This window comes from Bacillus rossius, chromosome 12, assembly GCF_032445375.1.
Source record: "Bacillus rossius redtenbacheri isolate Brsri chromosome 12, Brsri_v3, whole genome shotgun sequence".
NCBI lineage: Eukaryota > Metazoa > Arthropoda > Insecta > Phasmatodea > Bacillidae > Bacillus > Bacillus rossius.
Genome location: NC_086339.1, coordinates 12,125,796 through 12,135,521, shown reverse-complemented (window position 1 = coordinate 12,135,521; position 9,726 = coordinate 12,125,796).

Genomic DNA, 9,726 nt, shown 5'->3' with positions numbered 1-9,726 from the left:
GTATTGATTTCTAAAGTTGTTACCAGAGCGCAGTAAATGTGCCAAACCAAATGTTTTTGTTTATTGTTTTGATGCTTTTGTAGTTTGAGATTGAACTTATGAAAGTTATGGGAGTTCAATATTACACCTATATTTATTCAGTACGGCAAAGGGGCTCTTCTTGACTTACAACACCTTCCATTTCCTTCAATAACAAAAACAAACACGTTTTCAAACGGGAACCGGTAATTCAAATATCGCGAGTGTTCTGTTCTTTTTCTGTGTCCGAAGTACACAGGTTGGGAAAAAAGTTCAAATTGACGAATGTCTTCGGACCAGGCAGGTTCGGACCTTCGCCCACATGACGCATGACGTCAGAGGGTCACGTGGACCAATCAGCGACGAGTGTCCTTCGGACACAGTTTAGGACATTGCTATTGTAGACGGGCCTTAGTCACAAGTAATCTCTGGATATGGTACCTGCATCTCGTATACTTCCCATATTTTGGCCTGTTGCATGCAATGAGCAGAAAATTTTGAAATATACAGAAAGTTTTCCATTAAAACATACTTAGTTTAGATATCAAAACCCATTTACTTTTTTTTTTTTTGCTTTTGGCCCAGTGGACACCTGGTTGGTATAATATATTTTTACGTACGTTTCGGAGCGTGGTCGAATTCACTTAGCTCTTTCAGCGACCTTCGTATTCTTGATAAGTTCATCGCTGTCCGAATTTATACAAACGGAACAAATGCATTCTCCAGTGGCGGGTACAGGATTTATTTCTAAGGAAAAAAAAAAGGGGGGAGGGCTCATGAGGTTTTTGAAAAGAAAAAAAAAGGGTGCGTTAGAAGTTATACTTACATGGCGTAATAAAACAAACTAACTTTAATTTTGCATGTAAATAACTAGTAGAAATAAAATAATAAAAGGACTGGCGTGAAATTATAAATACGGTTGGTAAAGTATAAATTTAATCAAAAAATAATAATACTCAGTATTCAATATTAATACAAACACTTGTATGCAAGTAATTATTTAATTTAGTAAACTATTCGAGATAGATTATCATTAATAATGAATATCAATAAATATGCTGAACGTTTATTCTAATTTGGAAATTTTAACTATTTATTAATTTATGTCAATTTATAATCAAATAAATTATACGTACGGGAACATTACCTCACATAAATTCACTTGAAAAAGTTTATAAAAACAATTTCCATCACTAATATTCACAAAAATTAATGTTTTTTTTAAATGATAATGAGTAATGACCAGTATTCAATATCAATCACTAAAGTATAAGATTTAAGAGCACATTATATAATTTTTATTTTTATGTTGTCTTTTTTTTATCATGTGAAAATTTCGTTGTATGGTGTGCGCGTATCGTAAAAATTCACTCTAATCATTTTTTTTTCTTAACGCACATAAATAAGTATAACTACAAAAATTAGAGAAAAAAATTGGTTGTCTGTAAAGTCGGTTTACGGACGATAGTTTAACGTGACAACGTCATAACAAAACATTGATGAAATGATTGCATAATTTTTATTTTAATAATAAAAGAATAAATACTTGAAATTATACTAGTAATCATATTTTTAAAATGCAAGAATAATTTACCTTTAAAGCCGAAATTGTTGTTGTAATAAGCAATGAAAACCACATTAACTTTTCGTTTAAATATAATTATGAACACGTTTTCGCCGACAGATGCTACTTTTTTTTTAATAATAAAAGAATAAATACAGCGTAACGGGACAATGTGCATAACGTGTCACAGCGTAACCGAACAATGTGCGTAACGGGACACTTTTTCGTGCGTGCAGCCGGCGTTCATCGATTTATTAGACGTTGTCACGACAACAAATAAATTTTAAACGCATGTATCAAAACACTTACATTTTTATTGGTTAGCTTTAATCAACACTGGCATATGGGGCTATACAGTAGTAGCTGTAGGCGCCGTGGCTGCTCACACGGTAATATAAAGTATTCACTGATAATTTGCATATTTATTCATAACTTCTCGGTTCTCGGTGCCTGAATTTATTTGATGCTCAAAATGTTTATGATAATGTTTCTGTTTCCCATGAATTTCTGTTTCAACATTCAACAAGGCTGAACCTTGAACACATACGAAAATTCAGCTGAACTTGTTAAATTACATGATTAATTAAATTTTCGAATTTATTATTAATTTTTAGATGTTCATGTAAATAGTAACTAATTTGCTCTAACCGAAACAGTAAAATTTATTACTGTAGTTTAGTTTTGGGATTTTTATATAATACTATTGCAACTATTGCCATCGAGGGAAAATAATGCGAGCTTTATCTATACCAACTTTAATCGCGGAGTAATAAAATGACGTATCGAGCGTTTTAAAAATACATGGTGCTGCTATCTATCTCTTGGCGTCACGGGTTATAAACTGCGTACTGCTGCTGCCATCTGTTGGTGTCAAAGTCAAGCGCGCACCAACCTGCAACATTCTTGCCAGTTCGAGTACCTCCTTTCCCTTCATGTGCTCCTGGTAGAAAGGGGCATTTGTATAGCGCCGGTATCCCCGAGAAATACCGACCGTTGGCCATTGGCGTGGCGTGGGGCGCCTCCTCCTACCGCCCTCGTTGCTTTACGCCAAGAATGAATGATACTGGTAAATCCGAAAAAGAGATAGGTTAATATTAAAATAATCAATGACACATATTTATATTTCTTATGAGGCTAGTTAGTAGTAGTAGAACGAAATAATTTGAATAACAGAGTCGATTGATTGATTGTTTGTAGGGGAAACGAGATGAACGAACACGCATCCGTTAATTAATTAAATGCACGAGTTCTGACAAGTAAAATGTGTATCACAAACTATAGTATACAGAAATAATTTCTAGTTGCAAAAAATTATGGTTGCAATAGAGACGTCCCCCTCGTAGCGAGATCGTCCACCCACCACCACAGACCGACCGAGTCGATTTTCTCGTCTAATCGGAGCTTCTTTTAGCGGCCTGTAGCAACCCATTTGTATTAGGCGAAAATGCAAGCTGGGGAGGTCGTGCGGAATTGCCGCCAACGAGGACGAGCAAACTACGCAGTCCAAAACATATTTCACATTCATACTTCAAATGGCATACATACTCAAGGATATGAATATACTTATACATTCAAATCAATACTTTAACCCTCGGAGGCATAATACTCTATATCACTTTTTTTTCTTACCGGTGCACCTGTTATGTAAAAAGTTCGTCCTTGAACTGCAGACCTCTATTCATGATATAACGTGAACGTAATTCATTTCAATTATAAGAATTTTAAAAATTATCAAGAAGTATTATAAAAAACAATTGTCTTTATCTATGTAAGTTCCAGGCTGGCTTAAAACCGTAGTTTTAATTTTAAGGAGGTGTGCTCCCGAATTCCTCTTTCCTCAGGGAGCATATCAACATTTTCTTAAAAAAAAAAAAAAAAAAAACGGGGGGGGGGGGGGGGAGATATAAATACTTTCTTTCAAATTATTTTCGTCTATTAGTGGAATTTATAGATTTTTTTTTTTTTTTTTTAAGAATTTGAGGAGGGGGATATTTCCCCCAATTCCACCTGCATACGCCCCTTCTATACCCACTCCTCCTGGTAAAGTTCAACTTAAAATGACTTCTTACAGTTTTTTACCCGCATGTTACACGCTTTATAGTGCATATACAACAATAAGTTTAAAGACTCAGTATTAAGTTAATTTATCAAGTAAAGGATTAAAAAATGTCAGAAATCTGTGTAAACAAATATACACTAAAACCAACAAAACACAAATCTGCTTAAATAAAGTCAGTATCTATTTGAATATCAACAAATTCAGTGTAGTTCATTAAATAATATTTCCACTGACAAACAACATTTTAAATAATAGGTAAATTAATTCAAGATGTAGTTTCGGACATACGTCATTACTCATTAAATTGTACGTCATGACCAACCTCAGTCTGTTTGTGCCTTAAGAAGGGAATAGATACATTTCCCGAAACGTCGCAACTGTTCTTTTAGGAATCATATACTGTGTTAGTCTGCGCTATCATCGTTGTGGTTTTCAAAATATCTGTTTTGTCGCTCAACTGTTGCTTACGGTGTTCGTTTGTGCTATCGACTCTGTTTTGTCACATCGCTGTGTCTCTGTATAGACGTTGTGTTTTCAATTTTATTCTGTTAAGTTTCATCGTTGGATTATTCTGTTTGCCGTTGTGCACCGTAATTTTATTTGTAAATGGAACAGAAATATTCATGTACACTTAACTATTTGTTCATTTACATGAAAATAACTATATCACTACAAAATAGTGTTTCCATTTATGCTTCGTGTTGCCCCAGTACCTCCAATATTTAGTTATTTGCAAACAGTTTTTTGAATAGCTATCCAGTATTAGCTACGTACGTTGAGCACGGTAAAGCAAATGAAAGCCAAAAGTAATATAAAAAAGTTAACTTCTCTGTGGCTTTAAAACCAAATAAATAAAATGTTTATACAATAACTTCACGTTTGTAAGTACACACATATTTTAACTAAACACACTATTATAATATCTAACATTTATTTAAAATAACTTTACCATCGACAGTGCAAGCTCTTGAATATTTTTTTTACTAGTCTATATTTCTATATAATAATTGTACAGCTGGACTGTAAGTTTTTTTGCAGGAAATCAACTAAAAAAATTGGCAGACTAGTTATACAAATTATATTTCATTGTTATGAATTTACATAATTCATGCTGAACGAACAACATAAGAATACATAAATATGTTCGTTACCGAGGTTAGATGTTAATGACACACGAAACTACAGTAAACTCTTGTAATAACAACATGTCAGTGTTAAGAAGACTGCAAGTATCCGCTCTACCACTCTGGTTCTGGGGTAGAGCGCCTGCCTTGTGACTTGTAGGACCCGGGTTCGCGCCCCGGCTCCTCCAAGGCGGATTACCCAGACAAAATGGTGGCATTTTCTCTGGTAGGAATACAATCCCTTGTAACAAGTCAGGCTACCAAAAGAAACGGTGGGTGGAACAGAAAAAAACCTTCCAGGTGGCTTCCAAATGGGGAGCCCGTTTCTTTTCTTGGGCTCCCCATGCGGTGGCCATTCCGGGGGTTTCTCCGGGGGAACGGAGTTTTGCAAAAAAAAAAAAATTTTTTAGTTTTGTAGCATTATCATTCCGACATGTTATAAATAAAGCTCAAACAAACATTAAAAATTTTTTTTGTTTTTGTACAAAAATATTTTAATTAAGTGTGCATCAGTCAGTGAGTGGTTGTGTGTTCAACCATTTATCGCTATATATTTTGTTGAAGTATTATTGACGGTTAAATTTTAGTCAGAAACCTTTGTTTTGTAGTTTTCTTGGAGGTGTTTGACGAAAAAATATTTATAGGCACATGAATTTTATTTCTGTAAAACAGCATAGTTTTCAATCAAGAATATCGTCTTTAACACACGCTTTTTTTTTATGTGTGTGTGTTTGTACCAGTATAAATCCAGATGTAAACAAAATAATATATTTATTTCAACATGAGCAATGCCTTTGATACTTTCCAACATAATCTTATGATTAAAAAATTATCAATTTAAGGCATCGTCAAGCAATGCGTGGTATATATGTTTTAATTACCTTACAAATAGACGCTTTTCAGTTAATTTTGCAAATGCAATTTCATGGTATTAGGTGTTCCGCAAAGAAGTAGTTTATCTCAACTACTCTTTAATATTTAATAAATGATATTCAAACTGTAATAAGAATTTATCAATAAAAGATGCTGAAGAAAAAAATTGGGAAATAGGTATGTCTGTCAAACTATTCAGCAAGATATTTCAGCTGTCCGGATCTGATTTTCAAGTTAACAAACGTCTCTGAATTACGATAGCATTTTAGTCAAAAAACTAATATAATTAATCAGAATTATCACATAGTAAGTAATGACATTAAACGTGGTGTCCTCTTTTAAGACCTTCGAGTTATATTGATGCCAAGCTTTTTTTTTGCACCAACATGTAGATAATACTATTAGCAACACATGAAGATCCTTAGGACTTATTAAATTTAAAACTTTCTCTGCATCAACATATTTTAACGAGAAAAGAATTGAAAGTATGCAGAAAAAGATCTTAAATTAATATTTAAAAATTTCAGGCATTTAAATTATTTGGAATATGCTACATTCCTATATAACCTATTTGCATTTTATATTTATTAGACGTTCGATCATTGTTACACTTTTTATTATATACTCGGTGTGGATTAAGAATTCCAACTTGCAATTACAGAATTAGTGACACTATTAAAACCATTAGTAACTATAAAATGTGTACAAAATTATAACTCCTTTTGAATAATCTACAAATATTCATTGGTAAAACTTTTGTAATCTACATATTTATTTTGTATACACCATTTTAGTTTATGTTTAAGATTTTTGTGAAATCCAAAGTAACGGTTAACATGAACTTTATCAATCTTTATCCATCTCTGTGTTTTGTCACATTGATGTATGTTTTTGTTGTTATTTTATGTCAATTCGTTTATAGGTGCTGTAAGGCACAAAAAACTGAATTTCAATTTGATCTGACAGTTTTAATAAAGCAGGATAATATGCTACGCAAAGTAATATATTTTTATTTTATAATAAAAGAAATACTTAAATTTCTGCAGAGTTTATTTTTTAAAGACTGCAAGCATGTGCAAAGCCCATCAACATTCGATGCACGAGCCTATGTCTCCCCTAGAGCGCCTGTGCTGCTTGCCCTGTGCCAACAAACTACACTACACAAAAATATTTTTCTCGCATTTCAGCATCTAAAAAAAAAAAATTTATTATAGACATTAAAAACCTTAATATCTGAGTTTTGACGTATGGCACTTTTTCGAAGAGGCCAGGCGGAATACTGTCAGTATGGCAGTCTTCCGTCGCCCCACATAGACGGGTGAAGGCTCAAGCGGTGAGACGGTACAGCGACGGAGTGCATTTGTTTTCTGAAAGCATGGGAAATATTCCGGAAAATCCACCCACTTACCTCAACGACCACCCCGTTTACCACTTGCAAAAAAAAAAATTAATCCAGGTTTTGATCCGTTAGTAATCAACCACGGATCCTCTTGTATATACTATAGACAAACCTAATGTAGCCTTGCAGACCCAAACAGTAAATATGACTATTGTAGAATATCAATAAAATACCACAAACCAATATTTAAAAAATGAAGAGTTGAGGGTATATTTATTTTATTTATCGTCTTTATTAGTGCCGAAGTTAAGGCGATAATGCCTTTTCTTACACTTTACCACATTAAAGATTTAAATTTCTCTACTTTAATATTGCATAAAAAAATCACAGCAAAATAATGCTTGATATGAAACAAACTTGAATGTAAACTAAATATATAAATTATATAACAGATAAACAGAAAACTTATTCGTATTTAACTCGAGATTGGTATACACGCCTGCAGAAATGTAATTAAAGGTTAAGAGTCATCAGTTGCCAATGTGGTACAGTATAACATTAATAGAATTAATTCTCCCACACATTCGCACACGCATTCTTACAGCAGGTAAGCCGTGAAGTGATCATGCTGAGCTGTTGTTCAAGACAGGATTCTCCAGCCTGTGCTTTAAGGTCGCTAGGTTATTAGACTGCCTTGTCACCTGGTGCAGTTAGTTCCAGAGTCTGCTGTCTGTGGCTGCAAGAGATACTGATAAGCTTGTGGATGAATGTACGGGGATTGCCAGCACAGAGTTGTTTGTGGATCATGTCTCATGGCTACAGCTGTGTAGATAATTTAAATAGGTCAACTGATAGCGAGGGCATCCCGGCTGCAGTGTATTACAAGTAAGAATCTGTGTGTCCATATTTCGTCTTTGAGTTTCAACAATTTAAACTGCTGATGGGTACTGAGTTAGTTGGTCTCGTGATTTAAGGTTGAAAATAAATCTTACACCGAAGTTTTGGAGCTTCTTAAGCAGCTTTGCCGGTTTGTCTGTCCTATCAGGAAACAAAGCATCAAAGTGAGGCATAATTAAGGTCTGAATAAAGATGGTTTCAATACTGGGGGAGATAAAAAAAAATTAATCGTCGTAAGCAATGCTGGGAGAAACGAACTTTCTTGCTAATTTGCATTACCTGCTCCTTCCAATTTAAGGCTGAGTTTATCAGAGAGAACTCCCAGGTTTCTTACCACCTTTGAAAACTGAATATCAACTCCTCCAAGCGATAAGTTTTTACTTTCTCCTACGTTAAATTATGTCTGAATAATCTAATATCTAACCTCTAATAATGTAACCTATAGCTAAAATTATTAAATTATAAATAAAAAAATCAGAGCGAGTATTTCAGTACTCACCAGAGATGTGTAAACATACATCTAACTTCGGCAACAAGCAAATTCGTGTATTCTCTCATCTTTTAAGTATACTCATAGTTTGACACGAAATTTAACGTAGAGTTCTTTAAAATAATGCCGAGCGTGATAAACGTACGCAAAATGTATTTATCTACAAATATTTTTGACGTGAATAATGTACGCAGGCTTTCACGGCCATTGTCTGAAGTAGCTTGGCTTCTGGGTTGTAGCCGTGTCCTTGGCGAATAATTCACCGACGTTTCGGTCGACATTGCAGTCGCCATCATCAGGGAGCAGTTACCTATTATTATTATTGCAATTTTTGACGTGGTGCACACATAATGTTGTGTTAGCTGCTGCGTATCTGTCCACCTGACCGTGCAGTCGTGTCGCGCTAGGGCAGACAGAACGTTTTGCGAAGAAGTTTTCCGGTGAGGCGACCCTTGTCGGCGTGGTAAATGGTGAAAGGGGGGAGGGTGGGGGGTGTTTCGCCAGAACACGGGCCTCAGGTAATGGATGTTCCGAGCCATCTCACCTGTCGGAAGTTGGACGGCGCACCCCGCTGAGACCGGTGCGAAACGGCCAGGTGACTTATTGTTTGTTTTGGAGTTGGGCGCGGGCGATTGTCCACGGGAGGAGGAGACAGCCGAAGCCATTGTCCCGGGTACATCGCGAGCCTTCCTCGACGGAGAACGGCCGTTGAACCTGCGCGGGTCCGGCCGGGCTGCAGACCGTCTCCACACTTATATATATATATGTACTCGTCTCACGTTAGGTCCCATGACGCAGGTCGCCGTTTCACTTGCGAAATGAAATTTTCTGTTCGGAAATCCATTTCATCCGCGACCACTGTTCGACACCTGGTCGTGCACTGAATGTGAGTGTACCGCGCGCTTTGTCTCCTTCACCTGCACGCACATTTGGGGCCGCAACGGCCGATTGGTCGGGTTTACGGCCAATGAAAATATTTATGGCCGGCGCGACTCAGATGTGGCCAGGTGGCCACGTGCACGTTGGTACATGTACATTGTGCATAACATTGGTCGTATACGGCCGGTCGTGGTCGCGGCCGCAGTAGTGCACCATGGCCCTAGATCTGCAGTGCACGGCCTACGGCGCGCGCTGTTGCCAGATCTCCGGCGCGTCACGACGAAGTTCAGGGGGACGTACTCCTTCGGAATCCTCAGTGCACGAGAAGCAATTTAAGAATCAATTTTAGTAATTTAAAATGTTTAGGCCTATACTTGCATAAATCTGTAATAAATTCCCCTCTTCTTTTTTATTACTTAAAACAAGAAACAATTCACACACATTCGTTCGAAAAAAAAATTGTCATGTTAACTTGATACACAA